At 44.3% G+C, this 19,966-nt stretch overlaps 1 long non-coding RNA gene across 1 annotated transcript in view; it reads left to right on the forward strand.

The window, feature by feature from the left end:
- Positions 1-2,840, forward strand: part of LOC142564804 (uncharacterized) — a 49,010-nt gene extending 46,170 nt beyond the window's left edge. The window contains exon 3 of the long non-coding RNA XR_012824678.1: positions 2,725-2,840. This is a non-coding gene — a long non-coding RNA (uncharacterized LOC142564804). The remainder of the gene's footprint in view (positions 1-2,724) is intronic.
- Positions 2,841-19,966: the final 17,126 nt, after the last annotated feature.

Consider the following 19,966-nt stretch of genomic DNA (forward strand, 5'->3'; position numbering starts at 1 on the left):
GGCTGCATTCGAAAGTAATCTCAGTTGCGCGATTTCGCGCCTGTGGTGCAGTTGTGCAGTGGCATGCACAACTTACTCGTTTCGAATCTATGTTGTAGGAGGGCTTGCTTTCAAGAAAGCAGGGCGAAAATAAGAAGACTGTTTAAGAATGTGAAAGGAGGAAGTATCTAGAAAGAGAAAGTGGTCAAACAGCGGTGGCTTCACATTGTCGTGTTCTAGAAAAAACAGCTCACCTTTACTTGATGCAAGCATTGAGTTCGAGGCTTGAACCGTCAACCAAGTACACGAAAGAAACTGAAGCGCTATCATCATCAACATCATCACCAAAACATTTATTGAGCTCTATTTAAAGGCCTTTTTTTGTCTAACGTCTGTCTAACGTGCCGAGGTGTCAGATCTTCCATTTACACAGCCACACTTTCTTTTATTAGGCTTCTGATTGGGCGATTGAAGGGCACGCTCTGCCAGCGATCGGGGCTCGAGTAGATTTCCCAATCACCGACGCAACTCACGCCATGACGTCACGACCTTTTGGTGGTCCTGGTACCAGATGCCAGCACCGTTCTGGAGGCTTAAATACAGGTTCCTTAGTTTCGCTTTTTTGTCACACTCGTCGAAAGCTGCGACTTGCTCAAAGTCGTCCAGCTAGCCTTCCACGTGTTCAAGAAGGTCGCCCTGGAAGGACCTTGGCACTCGGTGATTGTGCAGCGTGTTGTGAGTCGGTACTGTGGCGTCCATACCTTTTGCCGGGGCCATTTCCTTCTCAGATGGTACAAGCTAAGCCGCCAGTCCCCGAATTATCAAGCTCGCACATTGCTTTGGTGTAAGCTGTGATGTGAGGCTTCCTTATTATTCGAGAGGTTTGTTGCATAGGTCGAGGTTACCGGTCACCTTCACTAGAAATGTCACGTTCAAGAAAAAAAAATTGAGGAGCCATTTCACTGTGTGAAGATGGAGGACCAGCGATGGTGTAGCACCTCACAGAGGGTTAGACACGGGTACCTGTATTTATTTTTATCATTTGGTAATAGTACCGACGATAGCTTTGTGATTACAGTGATATAGACTGATTTGTTAGGTTACGTTTGACAGAATCTTGGACAAAGTTAAATCGTTGTTGAGTAGTTCAGTGACTTGGATTGGTGTGGCACTTCACACCAAACTCTTCTAGCGCAAACTGAGTCAACCATTTCTGGTCTGATTTTCATGTGTACACACTGAAGTCTCTAACGATGATCACCGGGTAATGTCATCATGGCTAAACTATGAAAATTACGTGGTCGTGAACTTCTCGATGTGACACTTAGGTATGTTTGGATATATCTACAGAGTGGATATCACAATTCAGCCTTTCGTTTTCGCAGAACAGACATCCCTTCAGTCGGTGGCATTGTCCTCTTGCGAGCTAAGTGTGTATGGCTATACATACAGTGTCGTTTGTGTATAAGGCAATGCCTTCTGGTCGTGAGTACATGTGTTGTTAAGAAACTTTTCCACTATACACATAGACTTGAAGCAATGCATCTTGTTGTATTATTATTCTACCTTTTTTGTTTTCACTTCATTATTATTTTTTATTCTTCATATTTTTTTAAGATGGCACCGAGTAAGGACATCTGTATTTTGTGCTCCCGGCATTTTTTCGGCGAACAGCAATCGTTTCGCTGTTTTTCTTGCGAAAAATGTCATACGCGAAGTGTATTGCATGGCAGGACAAAGACCTGGAGCTGCTGAAGTCGGGTGAGCAGGCATTCATGTGTGTCTGGTTCCAGAAGGCCGACATTTCTGTTGTTAGCCTTGCCCAACCTCCACACGCTAGCTTCGCCATCTGTGGCCGCGTCTTCCGACGTGACATATTCCGAATTTCGGTCCTTGACCTGACCACCCTTCGCAGCCCTCTCCTCCAGGTGCTTGAAGGAATATCCTACCTCAGCGGAATGATAATGCACGGTTACACAGGGAAAGCGCATAGGTATCCGCACAGTAAGCCGAAGCTATGGGTGCTCTTAGAGCGGAGGTGCGCGTTCTACGAGACAAGCTTGCCAAAGAGCGCAAGGCGTCATTGCCCACTTCTCCTGCTTAGGCGCCGGCACACCCGTCCAAGGCAACGACGTATGCTGTGCGGACGGCTTCAACGAAGACCGCTGACCAGCTGCCGCACTTACCTACTACACTGGATCGGCCTGCTTCGTCAGAAGCTCCAGCTGCTTACCAGTTGATGTGCCTACCTGCTACAGTGGACCTGTAACCTCCCAGTCAGCCAAAGCTGAAGCGAAAGTCAACACTGAGTGCTGGCTGGTCTGATACCGCTAGGATTGGTGCAGCTTCTCGCTCTCTGCGCCCTCGGGCTATCCTTCTGAAGAAGCTTGCGCCTGACACCCATCCCTTACAGAGGGCCGCCCACCTAACAGCAGTTGGTGCAAAGCCCCTGTCGTGCACTAGACTAGAAACCAAGTACGATTCTTACGTGTCATTTCAAGTGTCTGGCAATGACTACTGCTATCAGCGTCTAAGGGATCCTTCACTGTGGCGGCGCTCTTGCTTCTACAAGCCCTTCACAGGTGAACTTTACGATACCATGATACTGAAAAATGTTCAGCGAGATTAAAAGAAGCATCAATAATGAGAGAGTTTTCTATCAGAATGTTCGTGGATTACGCACAAATGTGAACTAATTTTTTTCCAAAGTCATTTTATCTTGTTTCTTTATCATTGCCTTAACAGAGAGCTGGCTGCCCCCTGAAATACCATCAAGTTCACCTTTACCGCCCACTTATCAAGTTTTCCGACAAGACCGGGGTACTTCTTCACCGAAATCAAAGGGTGGTGCGGTCCAGATGGTGAGTAATCGTTAATTCAGATCCGTTCGGTGCCCTGATTCTGAATATGCAACGGAATGTCTCTGGGTAGAAATTTTTGGTGCTGATTGTGATAGGCAATTAGCACGAAATTTCTATGTTGCACCTGATATGAATATAGAGATATACATGACTATTCCAGCCAAAATTAGAAATCTTATATCGGCCCATGCTAAGGATTAAATGCTCGTGATTGGTGATTTTATAACGCCTGGCGATTCTCAGCACTTGTGGCATTGTACAAGACCTATATATGAACACCTCCTACATGAGCCTCCTATATGAACACAACAATCAAACCCCGGCCCTCAGTCCCCAGCAGCTGCGAAGCAACTGACCACGGCGGTGGTCAGACCTGCGACGCAGCAGAGGGTGCTAAGAATCCCTGGCTCCACACAGGCCACCATTGCAGTATGAACCTGGCAACGTTTAACGCTACAACGTTATCTAGTGAGGCGAGTCTAGAAGTGCTATTGGAGGAATTAGAGGACAGTAATGGGATAGGGCTCAGTGAAATTAGGAGGCCAAGAGAAGCATATACAGTGCTAAAAAGCGGGCACGTCCTGTACTACCGGGGCTTAGCGGAGAGACGAGAACTAGGAGTTGGATTCCTGATAATTAAGAACATATCTGGTAAGATACAGGAATTCTATAGCATTAACGAGAGGGTGGCAGGCCTTGTTGTGAAACTTAATAAGAGGTACAAAATGAAGGTTATACAGGTCTACGCCCCTACATCCAGTCATGATGACCAGGAAATCGAAAGCTTCTATGAAGACGTGGAATCGGCGATGGGTAAAGTGAAAACAAAATACACTATACTGATGGGCGACTTCAATGCCAAGGTAGGCAAGAAGCAGGCTGGAGACAAGGCAGTGGGGGAATATGGCATAGGCACTAGGAATAGCACGGGAGACTTATTAGCAGAGTTTGCGGAACAGAATAATATGCGGATAATGAATACCTTCTTCCGCAAGCGAGATAACCGAAAGTGGACGTAGAGGAGCCCGAAAGGCGAGACTAGAAATGAAATAGAGTTCATACTCAGCGCTAACCCTGGCATCATACAATATGTGGACGTGCTCAGCAAAGTGCGGTGCAGTGACCATAGGATGGTAAGAACTCGAATTAGCCTAGACCTGAGGAGGGAACGGAAGCATTTGGTACATAAGAAGTCGACCAATGAGTTAGCGGTAAGAGGGAAAATAGAGGAATTCCAGATCAAGCTACAGAACAGCTATTTGGCTTTAACTCAGGAAGAGGACCTTAGTGTTGAAGCAATGAACGACAATCTTGTGGGCATCATTAGGAGTGTGCAATAGAAGTCGGTGGTAACTCCGTTAGACAGGATACCAGTAAGCTATCGCCGGAGACGAAAGATCTGATCAAGAAACGCCAATGTATGAAAGCCCCTAACCCTACAGCTAGAATAGAACTGGCAGAACTTTCGAAGTTAATCAAGAAGCGTAAGGCAGCTGACATAAGGAAGTATAATATGGATGGAATTGAACATGCTCTCAGGAACGGAGGAAGCCTAAAAGCAGTGAAGAATAAAATAGAAATTGGTAAGAATCAGATGCATGCGTTAAGAGACAAAGCCGGCAAGATCATTACTAATATGGATGAGATAGTTCAAGTGGCTGAGGAGTTCTATAGAGATTTATACAGTACCAGTGGCACCCACGTCGATAATGGAAGAGTCTAGAGGAATTCGAAATCTCACAGGTAACGCCGGAAGAAGTTAAGAAAGCCTTGGGAGCTATGCAAAGGGGAAAGGTTGCTGGGGAGGATCAGGTAACAGCAGATTTGTTGAAGGATGGTGGGCAGATTGTTCTAGAGAAACTGGCCACCCTGTATACGCAATGCCTCATGACTTCGAGTGTACCGGAATCTTGGAAAAACGCTAACATAATCCTTATCCATAAGAAAGGGGAAGCCAAAGACTTGAAAAACTATAGACCGACCAGTTTACTGTCCGTTGCCTACAAAGTATTTATGAAGGTAATTGCAAATAGAATCAGGAACACCTTAGACTTCCGTCAACCAAAGGACCAGGCAGGATTCCGTAAAGGCTACTCAACAATAGACCATATTCACACTATCAATCAGGTGATAGAAAAATGTGCGGAGTATAACCAACCTTTATATATAGCTTTCATTGATTACGAGAAAGCGTTTGATTCAGCCGAAACCTCAGCAGTCATGGAGGCATTGCGGAACCAGGGTGTAGACGAGCCGTATGTAAAAATACTGAAAGATATCTATAGCGGCTCCACAGCCACCGTAGTCCTCCATAAAGAAAGCAACAAAATCCCAATAAAGAAAGGCGTCAGACAGGGAGATACGATCTCACCAATGCTATTGACAGCGTGTTTACAGGAGGTATTCCGAGACCTGGATTGGGAAGAATTGGCGATAAGAGTTAGTGGAGATTACCTTAGTAACTTGCGATTCGCTGATGATATTGCCTTGCTTACTAACTCAGGGGACCAACTGCAATGCATGCTCACTGACCTGGAGAGGCAAAGCAGAAGGGTGGGTCTGAAAATTAATCTGCAGAAAACTAAAGTAATGTTTACCAGTCTCGGAAGAGAACAGCAGTTTACAATAGGTAGCGAGGCACTGGAAGTGGTAAGGGAATACATCTACTTAGGGCAGGTAGTGACCATGGATCCGGATCATGAGAGTGAAATAACCAGAAGAATAAGAATGGGCTGGGTTGCGTTTGGCAGGCATTCTCAAATCATGAACAGCAGGTGGCCACTATCCCTCAAAAGGAAAGTGCATAACAGCTGTGTGTTACCAGTATTCACATATTGGGCAGAAACCTGGAGGCTTACGAAAAGGGTTCTGCTGAAATTGAGGACGACGCAACGAGGTATGGAAAGAAGAATTATAGGTGTAACGTTAAGGGATAAGAAAAGAGCAGATTGGGTCAGGGAACAAACGCGAGTTAATGACATCTTAGTTGAAATCAAGAAAAAGAAATGGGCATGGGCAGGACAGGTAATGAGGAGGGAAGATAGCCGATGGTCATTAAGAGTTACGGAATGGATTCCAATGGAAGGGAAGCGTAGTAGAAGGCTGCAGAAAGTTAGGTGGGCGGATGAGATTAAGAAGTTTGCAGGGACAACATGGCCACAATTAGTACATGACCGGGGTAGTTGGAGAAGTATGGGAGAGGCCTTTGCCCTGGAGTGGGCATAACTAGGCTGATGATGATGATGACAAGACCTAGGCCTTAGTAACGCAAAAGGTGTGAATGTGTCCTGCGCGACTTTCTCCTTGTTAAGCCAGATAAATATCATCCCCCGCTTCATATTTCTTTACAATTGGCGAAACCTAGGAGCAGGAGATTAATGGGTGGAGCAACACCTCACTATTTCAATATCTCAAGCGGAGACTACGTAGGTCTTTAGCACTGTCTTAGTAATGTGGACTGGTCTTCAGCAGTAGAACTAAAAGATGTTAATGACCAAGTGACGGCATTCACGAATATCATTCACAATGGGATGAAGACCTTTACACCACTAAAAGGTGCTAAACACACTAAATTTCTCCACTGGTTTTCTGTTGAACTGAAAACAAGTTTCAACCTAAAGGACCGTGCTTACAGAAGGCATACCGTACGAATCAGAGACACTGGTATATATATTCTGAAATGTGCAGGGCACTCCCTAAACGTCTTTATAAGCGTGATCATCCCATCGATATAGCCCACCTGGAAACTAGTACTTAAAAATTAGTCTTTTTGAAGCCATGGAACATGGTTAAAACGATGTGTTTTCAGGACCGGACACAGAAAGGATGCACACCGGGCAGTCACTCAACTTTAACTGAAGTTCGGCGACTGTCCTGTGTGCATTCTTCTTGTGTCCTGCCCTCAAAACACGTCGTTATAACCATGCTCCATCAAGCCAGCAACCAACTAGCCCATCTAAGTCTATTAATCAGGCTTTTTGGAGACACGTTCATGAACAGTCATCCAACAATACTAAACAAGAAATGTATCTACTTAGTGGCGACAGCCAACTTGTCCCAGATGACGCCGGCACCTTTGCACTACACTTCGGGTCTGTGTACGGTGAAGGTTAAAGGGAAGTAGTTGGCTTTCCAATCAGCCTTCCTTGGATTCAAGTCTATATGTCTCAGAGGAACCTCTCGTTACGAGCATCAAACACTTAAAACAGTCTTTTTCGTGCGGCCCTGATTAAATTCCGCCTGATTTCACTAAGATGTATGGGTCCTTGCTTGTTTCAGTGCTTACTTGTATTTTTAATTCTGCTTTAAGGACGAGCACATTCCCAAAGGCGTCAGGGGTAAAAACTGCTGCGAGTAACTACAGGACAATGTCTCTCCTCTACGCAGCATCCTAATTATTCCAGTCAACGCGGCGGTCAAAAATTTCATCTTCTATTAAAAATACTATCATTTCTCAGCAGCGTGGATTCATATAGGGACGCTCCATAACTACCAACCTCGTTAGCTTCATAGTGTATGCCTCTCAAGCAGTTATAAGAAAGGATACCTAGATGTCATTTATTTTGACAACAGTAACAGACTTGATGTCGTATGCCGCAAAATACTCCTTCTTGCGCTGCTAAGCACGGGGTCGCGGAATCGAATCCAGGCCACGGCAGCCGCATTTTGATGGGGGCGAAACGCGAAAACAGCTGTGTACTTAGTTTTAGGTGCACGTTAAAGAACCCCAGATGGTCCAAATTTCTGGAGTTCCCCACTACGGCGTGCTTCATAAGCAGATCGTGGTTTTGGCATGTAAAACACCATAAGAAAGTACTCCTTCAAAAGTTGACGCAACTTCATCTTCACCACTCTATCACAGCGCTGATAAGAAGCTACCTACTCGATCAGTACTGCTACGTTAACGTAAATGGTCAGTCGTAAGAACTTTACGCGGTTACAAGGGGAATTCGTCCAGGGTCTGTCCTGGGCCTTCTTTTTTCGCTGTTTATTAATGACGTTTCGGCAGTCATTCAAAGCTCTTCAATTTTGTTACATGCTGATAACGCAAAACTTTTCAAAGCGGTAAAAAATGTTTGTGATTGCGTCGCTCTGCAGAAGGACACTGAAAATTTTCGGTGATGGTGCGCTGAAAACAAGCTGTTCATGAATGCGTCAGAAACGAAAGTCGTAAGCTTCACGCGGAAGACTAACATGGCTTTATTTCCCTATAGCGTTAAAGTCGTTCTCCTGATAAGAGCTAAGGGGATGAAGGACACTGGAGTGTCCTTCAGTAGCTCTCTAATTTTCTCGGCCCACGCTCAACAGACGAGGCCGCGCGCGCTTCGAACTCTCGGCACTGTATATCGGGTGATTAGAGACTTCAAACGACATGGGCCATGTGTAACTTTATAAAAGAACGTATGCCTTCCAGTTCTCGAGCACGCCTCCGTGATTCGGGGCGGCACTTTTAGGTCAAATTGTGAACTTCCCGAAAATGGGCAAAAAAGTTCATATCTATGTTTAAACATCGGTTCTGTCAAATGCATTCCATCGCCATAGAGCTAACACAGACACTCACCTTACCTACCCTCAGCTGTAGAAGAAATAAATCGGATGTTCTTTTTCTTCCCCAATTAATACATGGAAAAGTCTGCTAATCGCACTTGCTCTCTAATGTGCGCTTTTACATTTCGCAGAAAGGCACAAGGAAACAGCGTACCTTTCAACCTTGAGATTTTTGTGAGCGTCTGTCTAGAGTGCAAGGGACATATAGCGCCCATTCAGATTGCTTGGATATCTTCGTGTCTAACTAATATTTTTCTGCAAGGAGTTGCAGAGGAATTTCAATAACTGAAGAAACAAAGTTCTCATATCATGTTGTGTGTTCCGTCATTCTGTAATCCGTTCTTTTGTTTCTCCGCTTCTGCTTTGTATTCTCTTCGTGTACACATTTTATGCTGTTAAAATCTGTATTCGTGAAATTATTATTCTTTTTTATGTGTGCACGTGTGTGTGTGTGTGTGTGTGTATGTACGCGCGTGTGTGTGTGTGCAAGCGTGTGTGTGTGCACGCAAGTGTGTGTGTGCAAGCATGTGTGTGTGTGTGTGAACTTGCATGGTTTTTCATATGTATTGTTTTGCCGAGTGCGCCAGCACCAGACCCTCGAGGTTGTACCTGGGCACTCTAATAAACACCTTTGATATGATTGTCTGAATGACAATTACTATTAGCGGCGGAACGGTTGAAGCGGGATTCTCCTCCGCCGCGCGATGGCCCGGTATTTAGCAATCTACGGAATCGGCCCACGATCACCTTACTGTGGACGCACAAACACGAAGAATACATCAAAATCTTCATTCTTTAATTCATTTTTTGTTATTGATTATTATAAGGTGCGGAGTGCTTTAAGCCTGCTTCTACTCCGCCGTGGGTCGGCCCGGTATAGTAATACCTCGGGGGTCAGCCCACATTTTTGCCCACAGACACTACAGATGCATTAGGATCTAGTGGTGTACAGCGTCGCTGTAGTTATGGCGCTGCACTTATCTCTTCCGTCTTCCTTCGAAAATCACTTCACACCGCGTCGCTGTAAAACAGATGAGCTTTAGTTCATGCAAGTGTTAAGTTCATGATTTCAATCGTCAATGAAGCACACGAAAAAAACCCAAGCGCAGGCGCATGGATCAAAGGGTCTTAGTTTGCTGCTTCGCTGGCGTCCTTTTAAACAGGTGCCGGTGCGTGGAAAGAAGTATCTTCGTCTGATTTTATTGAGACAGTAATTATACGGCCACACCAAGCAAAGTTTCGCCGTTACCGCCTTCGTGAGGTTGCGTATATATTTAGGTATATGCATGCTACATGCCATGCCATGCTATACGACATGCGGTATATGCGGGACATATTGCCACACTATTCAATCAATAAAGTTGCTCATAACAAGTCATACATCCTTGAGAAACTTTTTCCTCAGAGTTTTGAGAATGGGAGGTCAGAAGTTAATGTCATCGAGCAAAACACCGACTGAGCATGCATTTTATCTTCAATCCTCTCAGACTTGGATATTCAAAGTGCTAAACGATAACGTAGCTGAAACCTCAAAGTGACGTAATTTTATTGACGTAATTTTATTGCACTACCGCCAGGTTCGGCACAGGAAACAGGTTTGAAAGAACCGACACGGTAGAGTGGAGGTGAAGTTACTAAGAAAGACGTTGGCTTTAATAATTAAAGATAAATGAAATCGTCCTAATGTCAGTATTCTGACACAGGACCCGTAGCACAACAGCCCCTTTTTGCTTAGCTTACGTTTACTTCAATTTATACTGTCACTACAGCTACGAGTCTTACACTTCGAGTAATATTCTAACATTTTACTATCGCCTTAATTGATTCACCCTTATGAAAACACTGTGATATGGCGAAACTGTGACTTCAGAACTGAGATTGAACAGCGCGAATAAATCAAGGACACGAAAAAGCAAACTCCACAGACAAGCGCAGACATCTTACTAATGCAATTCAGCGTCACGTGTTGCGAGGAGTGACTATATATAGTGAAGTTTTGCACATTCATATAGCTAAGGAGCAAGTTTTGCCGCATGTTTTATTATTCTTTATTGAAATTAGGGAATTCGCTTTAATACAGCTAATCCGATGCCTGTATTTTATACTTATACGAGTAAAATCTTCATGAGCGAGGTGGAACTGTGACGGCACATAGGTTAGAAGGAGTCGCCTGCCGATTTGGAGTATACGTGCATATTGGTCCTCCAAGCTTCCATAGCATATGTGCTGCTATAAAGCGGAGTAAGAAATTAGCAATACATCTAGGCTAGCGCCGCACTTTCTGGTAAAAAAAAGTGAATCTGAAAGTTAATCAAAGGTTTACGAATTACCAGTTGTTATGCGAAAGTATAACCCATTTGAGTAGGCAAAAAAAGAAAGAGTGGTGCTGGAATAGTTGGAGCGAAAGCTCGGGCTTTTTCAAGTTTTCATTGAGTTTCTTTAGGCATGTTAACATTAAACTCTTGCAGAGCTCGGTCCTGCTTGAACTCTAACTCGCAATGGGATTACTCACTTGTTAATGACGTCACAGCCAACAGCACTGCGGCTACTTCCTGCATCGTCAGTGATGTCAGTGAGCGATAGTACTCATTTTGCTTCGTATCAAAAGAAAGAGAGCGAGTGTTTCTAGGCCACTCTCATAGACGACAGTTGGGTTTAAATATTAGCCGAAAAAGAAAAAAAAACCGGAGTCTCATTAGGCAAAGAATGCGCGAAAGAACGTGGCATTTAGGTGTAATAGCTGAGCGCAACGTCACAGTTGTCGACCGTGTTCTGATATCTGCAGAGACAGATCGGTAATGGCAGTGCGCAGTAGTTTGAAATGCGTGATCAAATGTTGGTCTTCCTGCGACGTGGATGCAGATAGATCAAGTGAAAAATTAAGAAAAAAAATCCCGTGTAGCAATGCAAATACGAAAACCGACTTGGCTGGAAATTAAAAGGAAGGCAGCTTGGCATTCTGGGGCGAAATAATGAAGGAAATGTTATTATAAAATGTGTATGGAGGTCTTTGCACATCAACTAATTTGTATTGGCACTTTTCTCAGAAGTCATCTCATACGTGAAGAAGCAAAACGCGAGGAGCGAGGTAGGCGGCATGGAGCATTGACCTTTAAGACCACACATCTTGCCTTGCTTTTAATGACGCGCAGCCGTCTTTGCGAGCTCGCAAGTTTGAATGCGAAAGAATCACATGCCCCATTACACGAAGACCCGTTGCAGTCGCCGTGACCGACAGATGGTACGAAAAATGGCCGGCGGCGCAAAGAGCAAAAACACGTAAGAAATGCTCGCACTGACACCAGATTTCCCAGGCAGGTCCCTGTGAACAGAGTAAATTAATGGCCTTGAAAGAAAACGTGGCACATTTTGGTCTGTGTGGTAATCAAACCTGGCCCTCCCGGTCGCGAGGCGAACACGCTTCTCCGAGGCCACGGCGGCTCCACAGTTCCGGCTGACAAAAGATGCGCCAAGTGCATGTGTCATTGCACACGTCGTTTCTGAGCCATCCGGCTGAGTAAAAGCATGGCCTATGCTTGCGTCATCGGGGCTCGTGGCGGCGCAGCCAGTAGCCATGAAGTGTTAGCGTCGCTTCATGAATGTATAAAATGCGCGTCTTCATGACGTTGCGAGGTCTAGAAGCGGTACAATGCATTCGCAATATACGTAAGCATTATGCCGTAATTGATTTCACAAGTAAGCAGTCTGAAATGTCGGTGCCGAACTTTCAACGTGTCACTACAGAATTCCTCATATGGCGACGAAATACCTACTCACTTATTTTTTTTTCTCTAAGAGAAAGGACGTTTTTCTGTACTTCTGCTGCCATACCATAAAGCTATTTTCACGCAGAAGGCAAGAAAAAAAAGAGAAATGAAGCGATAGTGTGCGTCCTGGCTTGTCGACAGCAGAAACAAAAACGAGGCATTTGCAGTTATCACAGTGCTCTTGTAAATTTCGGACACAAGAGAAAAGCAAATCGGCCATAACCTGACGATGCGACCTGACAGATTACTGCTCATCGCTACAAAGTTTAGGCAAATACTCAGTGCGGCGCAAGTTTGGACACATAATATTCAAACGTTGTACGCCAGGAGCTGATCGAATGACCTGGTCTTTGCAGTGTTTAAATAATGGGCGCGTGAACTTTAAAAACTTTCAAGTTGGTGCGAAGCTTCAAACAGTGCGCAGTGAACTTTGAAGTGATGTCCAGTAGATTTATACCTACTGTTTTTGTCGCTTGTGCACTGGTTGCTTGTGCACGAAATTCCCTGTTCATCATGAAACAACGTACCTTATCCGCTTGTCTTTGTCATGGCTTAAGCAGAAACTAAGCATAATGCTACGGGCCTGCTTCAAGCGGTGTGTAGCTGTGTAGTCCGTTTCTTTCTTTTTTCCGCCGGGCTCGTCCGTCAATACGCCATCAATTAAATTAGCCTTTAGTCTCGTAATTTTGTGCTCTTTCTTTACCCATTGTTTGCTGTTGTCATTGTTTTCGAAACCAATTAGTATCCTGTTGATGTTTACGTCAAAATAACATATCTATTATAGAGGCAAGAACAAATGTTGCCGCTCGACGGGTGCCACTTAACATAAACATTATTCGAGGACAGGTATAATAATTCCTTGCTGAGATATAACCTAGTTAAAACAAGCTTTACTATACATGCCCCTCGCCCGTCTTTTTCAACCTTGCCAGAAGACGCCTTCGATAATCGCGGAAGTTTCTATAGATACGTCAATCTTCTACCATATTCTGCTACCATTCATAGGCGTTGAACAGGGCTTTCCACAAAAATACAATACTGATCTGAAATCTATTCACAAGAAGATCGCTTTTGGCATTCACGTTATTGTGAGAACAAAACACTCCTTCCTGAAAAATACTTCTAAAATCGCTTTACTGCGCTTGTCTTATAAACAACTGCGTCAGCTAATGTGTCTCATGGTAAAAAAGACGTACAGCGCGAATGACAAGGACTGAGAGAGACGACACACCCTGCGCTGACGTAATACTTCTGCGGAATCCCACAGGGTCGAAAGAACTAACTAGTTAAGTGAACTTTGCCTTTGAGTTGTTGACAAATTCGACTTCGCCCTGCCATCTGCTTGCCGCCTGGTTAGCTCAGATGGTAGAACGGCTGTCCCGGAAAGGTGGTGGTCCCGGAGCAGGACGAATTTTTCTTCAACTGTGAGGCATTTCTTTCGAGGAACGCGCATGGGGTTTCTTCGTAGCAATCGCTAAGATTGGGTGGATGCCTCATTTTCACTTGATAAACTGCGCTGATTTCCAACAATATTTTATCGCCGCTGCCACATCCTGTGTATATATACAAAGGGCGTAAGCAGAAAAGTAAAAGCGGTCACAAGGGGTGTTCTAAGAGCAAGTCATTGTACTAAGTACATGGTCATGTAAAAAAAAGCACAAAACTATCACTGTTCAGATACATGACTTCACTAGGTGCCAGTGCGATAGAGCGGCACTAACGCACAAACGACCCCGTTTTCTGACGAAATCTGCTTCTATTATTTCCTGCGTGACCTGTGAGCTGTGTCTCGCTGAAACTTGCGTACCTTCAAAGAGGAGCACGCAGCCAACGAAGCCTGAATACCCGCAATGTATACTCAAGTGGCCTTGCAGAGTGTTATGAACGTTGTTGTAGGTCTCTCTGAAGTGATCGTTTAAGCGGCTGCCGGTCTGTCCAATATATTTAATGCCACAAAACAGGAGAATCTGGTAAACCATACTTGTTGCGAATGTCCCAAAATGTTTTCTGTGCCCGACAGAGCAGCAACCCTGATGTGATTTGGGCACATTAACACGCTTGCAGAGCCTTGCCAGCTTTTCCAGGGCTGAGAAAACCACTGTGATTGCTGTACGCTGCCAAATCTTTTTTTAGCCTATGGCAGACATCGCGCACGTACGGGAGCACAGCAAACCGTCACCTTTCAACCAGCTGGCTCCGTGACTGAGCGTGCTCATCGCGTTTGATGCGCCTAAAAAGCTGTTTCGCTATGTCTGAAATGAAGGTCAAAGGGTAACCAGCACAAGAAAGGCGATCAACCTGTGCGGCAAACCTGTGTTGCATCTCACGCGAGCATGATTTACTGAGGCTGTTAACAAGGCATGAATTTATAATACCTCGTTTAACGAGCTTTGAGTGTGCCGAGGTAACGGGTAAGAGTGGCCTCCTACTCCTTGGCTCGAAGCACCAGCACACATGATTGTTTGCAAGGCAGAGCCTGAGATCTAGAAAGCGCAAGGAATAATCCATTGGGAGCTCATGCGTAAGTTCGAGAGACTGCAGCTCCTTGTTAAAGATCTCTAAGACTTGCGAAGGAGCAGGTTCAAAAGCCTTTTCAGTGCAATCAATAAATAGCAGAAAGTCATACACAAACCTATACACTTGGACAACCGGAGACGCGTCTAGGCAACTATGAATGTAGTGATCATGATGAGTTAGATAATTATTACTTAGTAGCGGTGCCAGGCACGATCCTCGCTCATTCCACGAGGTAAAAGTTGATTTCAAATAGAATGGGAACAAGCCAAGAAAGCCACTGAAGAAACACCTGCAGCATTCTGAAAGCCAACTGATCCAAAACCATCAATAAATTATTCAACTTAAAATAGCAACATGTCATACAGAAGTGAAAAGTACAGATCTTTAGCGCCGGCCGAGAACATTTTTCGCCCCCTTTCAGTCTCTCTTAAGAAACTAATAACTTCCCCAGAATCCCTCAAGGAAAGAATCGTCAAAGATTAGAAGATTCAGTTTATCTCGCAAATACAAGGCAACAGCTTTCTGCCATAGCGCTGCTTCAGTTACGATGGTCCGCAGAGGGCAGTCAATCTAAGGTGTCTTAACTGAACAGAAAATATCTGGACTTAGCTTTTTAGTTCTTCCTATTACTTTTGCTAGCTTGTCAATGCTAAGAGAACTATACAATTTTTTGCTTCCAATTTCATTTCAGCAAGTGAAACAGTGTCATGACGTTATAAAAGTGAATTGATGGTAAGGGTGACCTCGAATTAATGTCACTCAACGGAAGGGCAGCGACACCGCCTGCTTTGTCAGAGGGTAAAAGGGATAACGAGTTTGCCTTCAGGAAATACGCAACATATCCGATCGGCAATACCTTTATGAAAGGTTTACAACGGACCAAAACATCCACACCTTCTTCAACACACCTTTCAGAGTTGGCATCCGGGATACGTCCTGTAGCTTGACTGACCAGGGTGAGAAGTTCATGTGGCGACTTTCGAGGTTCCACAGCGAACTTTGGTCCAAGGGCTAGCATATTCTACAGCCTTTCTGGAAGAGTCACATCTACAAGAAGGTGCACACTGTTCCTCAGCTGTGGTGGTTTCTTTGGCCTAATGACACGTAGCTTTAGAAGCGCATGCTGCCAGAGAAATTCAGCAGTTCTGTCGAGGATATCAGGCCAAACAGTGAAATTGAAGACTGAGGACGTCCTGGTAGAAGCGGGCTTGGCGTTGCCATTCCGAGCACAGAATCTTGCAGATCCTCACGCTGTGTCCACGAGAGGGTTTGAGTCCTCCACACACGGCTGCCACTTACGGAGGTAGTACCTTGACACGGATGCAGTAAGTGGATGTACGAGCTCGGCACACGGCAAGAGCAATAAGACTGACCAAAGCACTAGGACTCGGATACAAGCACTAGGATACAAGAAAAAGGGCCCATTGTACTACAAATGAAGTGAACAAGGGTGGTTGCTTGGGCTAGTTGGTAATTCGTGGTATCTATCCCCTCTATAGCATTTACACCTAGTGAAGTCAGGTATCTTAACAGATAGTGATAGTTTTGTGCTTCGTTTGACGTGACCATGTACTTAGTAAAATGACTTGCTGTTAGAACATCCCTTGTTACCACCTTTCATTTTTTGCGCATGCCCCCTCTTGTGTATATGCACAGGATGTGGCATCGGCAATAAAATGTTGTTGGAAGTCAGCGCAGTGTTTGTCATTTCTCTCGCTGTACGTCGCTTTTACCATGAATTACCAAATAGCCCAAGACACCACCCTTCTTCACTAATGTGTTTTATGCTGAGGCAGCACTTACCCGATATATATATCATTGTGCAGTCGTGTTAAAGACTGAGTACTTCAAATATTCATTCCTAGTGGACACACGGCACCTGCACAGCTCATTTACGGCAACTTTTAAATTATATCGTTACCTTACACATTTCAACCAAAGCTAGTTCTATTTATTGTTTCAAAGTCGCAAATGGTGAGATTCTCACGTAGGCACTTACTCCAAGGTAACTCTCTATAACAAAAAAAAAAAAACATGCATTTCTTGGGAAAGAACAACGCTCCTCCCCCTTACCCATATTTACTCAGCCATGCTACCTTTAATGCTGTTAGTTCATATAGATACGTTGGTCTTCACATCTCTAACATCTTGTCGTGGCAGACTCGCACTGAGTTCGTGGATAACATTGCTAATCGTACGATAGGTTTCCTCCGCTAAAAAATGTCGCAAGCACACGTTTCCTTAAAACTAATGTTTTATAAATCACTTGTGAGGTCCAAACTCGATTACGTCGCCTGTGTGTGGGATCCTCACTCTGCCTTGCTTAGCTCCTCCATCGAAGCTATCCAAACGGAGCCGCTCGTTTCGTCGCTTCTAGTCATTTTCACACGGCTAGTTAATTGCAAGAAAAACTCAGCTCGACATTACTAGCTTTTGAATTAAGAAGAGAAATAACATGACTCGCGCTATTCCACAATACATGCTGCACGAATCATCACCTTGAGGACTCATTACTCGCTGCTCCCAATTACATCTCAGCAGGTACTGAGCAAAACTTCAAAATCCACGTCTTAAGCTCGCGCACAAAGCCTGCAACCTAATTCTTTCATGCCAAGGAGATCGACCAGCCGGGACCACCTCCACGCTTTCATAGGAAGTAATCCGGTTTCATCGCCATTCAAAACTACGATCACTACGTTTTGTACTGAATCCCACTCCGCTCTTTACCTCACGTGCCATTGAGAGAATTCGTATATATATATATATATATATATATATATATATATATATATATATATATATATATATATATATATATATATATATATATATATATATAAGATACAAATAAAGATATGGTAGAAAAACGCCCTCATTTAAGCCATTTTATTTAAAATTCTCTGCCATGGACTAATAAATGAGCCCCATGATCTAAACGAGTTCTTATTACGATAGCAATTATATGGACGCTCCAAGCGCATTTCTGTCGTCGGCGTGACGTTCCGCATAAAGTCCAATGGCCATAACGCCGTCGCCATGCAACCTACGATGTATGTGCGAGTAAAAGCATGCGAGGGGAGCCGACGATGGCGGCTCAATCTCGCACGTACGAAAGGGATGAAAGCGGAGAGGAAGCGCGCCGTCTGCTCTCCTGCGCGAGGCACCCAATGTTGAGACGCGCTGGGTGTGGAGGGGGGGAGGCGGCGTTCTGTCCGGCTGCAACTGCGCATGTGGCGGCAGCGCACAATCGCGCGGCCCTAAAAATCTGTGTTGGGGGCAGAGTCTAGGTGCGTCGGCTACTCATACCTTTTTGCGTGCCCTGTCTGCTCGGCGCTCACTTTGCGTTGAAGCGATAGACAGCACGAATATCACTTCGCTCGGTGCTGCTGCCGCGTTTCCTCATGCCAGCGTCTTGACAGCTAACGTCAGCGGTCATCGAGTGTGATGTGTTCATGCATGCTGTGCACGTTGACTTCATGGTAGTTAATTAGCATGATGTCAGCTAGTTAGTTAGCAAGCGAATGTTTACAAGCGGATATGGTCAATCAATGTAGTATCCGTACTTTGTATGGCTGTCACTTAATTGGCTATCGCAATGGGGGCTTTCTCTTTCGCGCGGAAGTGACTTTTTTTTTACTTACAACAGGCTGACTTTAGAATATAATAAAACAAGCGTTAAAAAGAATATATCTTTTATTATAACGATTGGCTCAATACGGGGCCAATAGAGAAACAAAAATTACTTAAAGGCCCGCATGTATTGTGGGGAATATATTTTTTGGATGGCCGGCATAATATATGTAAAGCAATAGGATCGAAATTTAGACGAGTTCATGCCGTAACATAGCGTTGTTGCAGCGCGAAAAGACGATACTATGCATATAGATATAGACACCATATTATGTTACCGTAGCAACTCGGCGAACTTTACATCCTACCGCAATACATTTCTTGTGCACAGGGCTATTGTAATGTGACTGTATTGACCTTTACAGCGCTCGTCCTTTGGATCTCCTCTAGGCCTTTGTCGTTTCGCGCTGGAACAAAATTATAATTATAGATGTAAAAGGCAAGACCCCAACAGAAACAGAGGCAATTAAAAAGCTTTATTTTGCGTGCGTCATCTATGTATATAGATGACGCAGCCTTCGTCTGTACTCTGACGAAGGCTGGTCCACCAGCCGAAAACGTTCAGTAAATAAGTCTTCCTAAAAGTTCGTCGGCCCTTTCCTGCGTATGTTACGTCGGGTCCTGCGTGCTGAACTTTGAAGAAACCGCCTATATATATATGTACTGGGGGTCACACCTAATCGAGACCAACATAAGAAAAAACTAAGAGCTCTCGAGAAATCGTACCAACTGCACATTAGTCGCAGGCGCGTGTACTGACAACAGGTATTTATTTCCTCACTCAATATTATTATTTTATTGTTTTCTTGGTCGACCATTCACTTATTGCTTGAATCTCTAAGATGTAAACCTCGCATTTAAGCACTTTGTGCTGAAATTTGCGTGTTGTTCTTGCCGAGAAAAACTAAAGTCCGCGAAACCGAAAAAAAAGAAAACATGTGATGGGTCGCCTGTGCGACTGCTGTTGTGCAACGTTCATGCGTTGCAAGCAAACACGGCCAGAGTTTGACGGCATTATATATATATATATATATATATATATATATATATATATCCACAACTGAGATCACATCTAATAAGGACATGTACTGTGATGAGGTGCACCTTGAAGAATCAGGGCTTTAATATGTGCCTCCCCTAGAGCTTCTCAGAAATACGAAATTACCGATCTATGACTCTAGGAGATAACAGTAATGATTTGTCGAAGGCTATGCTAGAACGAAAACATATACGTCATTTGAATGTCTTCACATTTGCACTTAGCTAAGTGAATAACTAGTATCACTTCTCGAAACTCAATAGGTATTAGTATAGAGAGCTGGCCTCAAAATTTGATAATTAGTTTGATATAACTTGTTTTTTTTTAGGTATATGACGGGAGGAATATATTTTGTCAGGAGTTTTCTGTTCGGGAAATAGATTCTCCGTTTCACGTTAGACGCCAGCATTGCTAGGGCGCAGGTATTGTTCTTTTTTTACTTGGCGAGTCACTTATTGCATGTATACCACGAGCTTTTTTAAATATAGAACAAGTTCACAGAAACGATGAGCAGAATATGTAAGGAAACGCTGAAGTTTCGCCCGAAAGGCGAACCATCGGTTGGGATAGCAAATCATTGGAAGGCTAAACGAAGTAAGGATAGCAGGTTTATCGGCCGTATAAAC

This window comes from Dermacentor variabilis, chromosome 11 (assembly GCF_050947875.1).
Source record: "Dermacentor variabilis isolate Ectoservices chromosome 11, ASM5094787v1, whole genome shotgun sequence".
Taxonomy (NCBI): Eukaryota; Metazoa; Arthropoda; class Arachnida; order Ixodida; family Ixodidae; genus Dermacentor; species Dermacentor variabilis.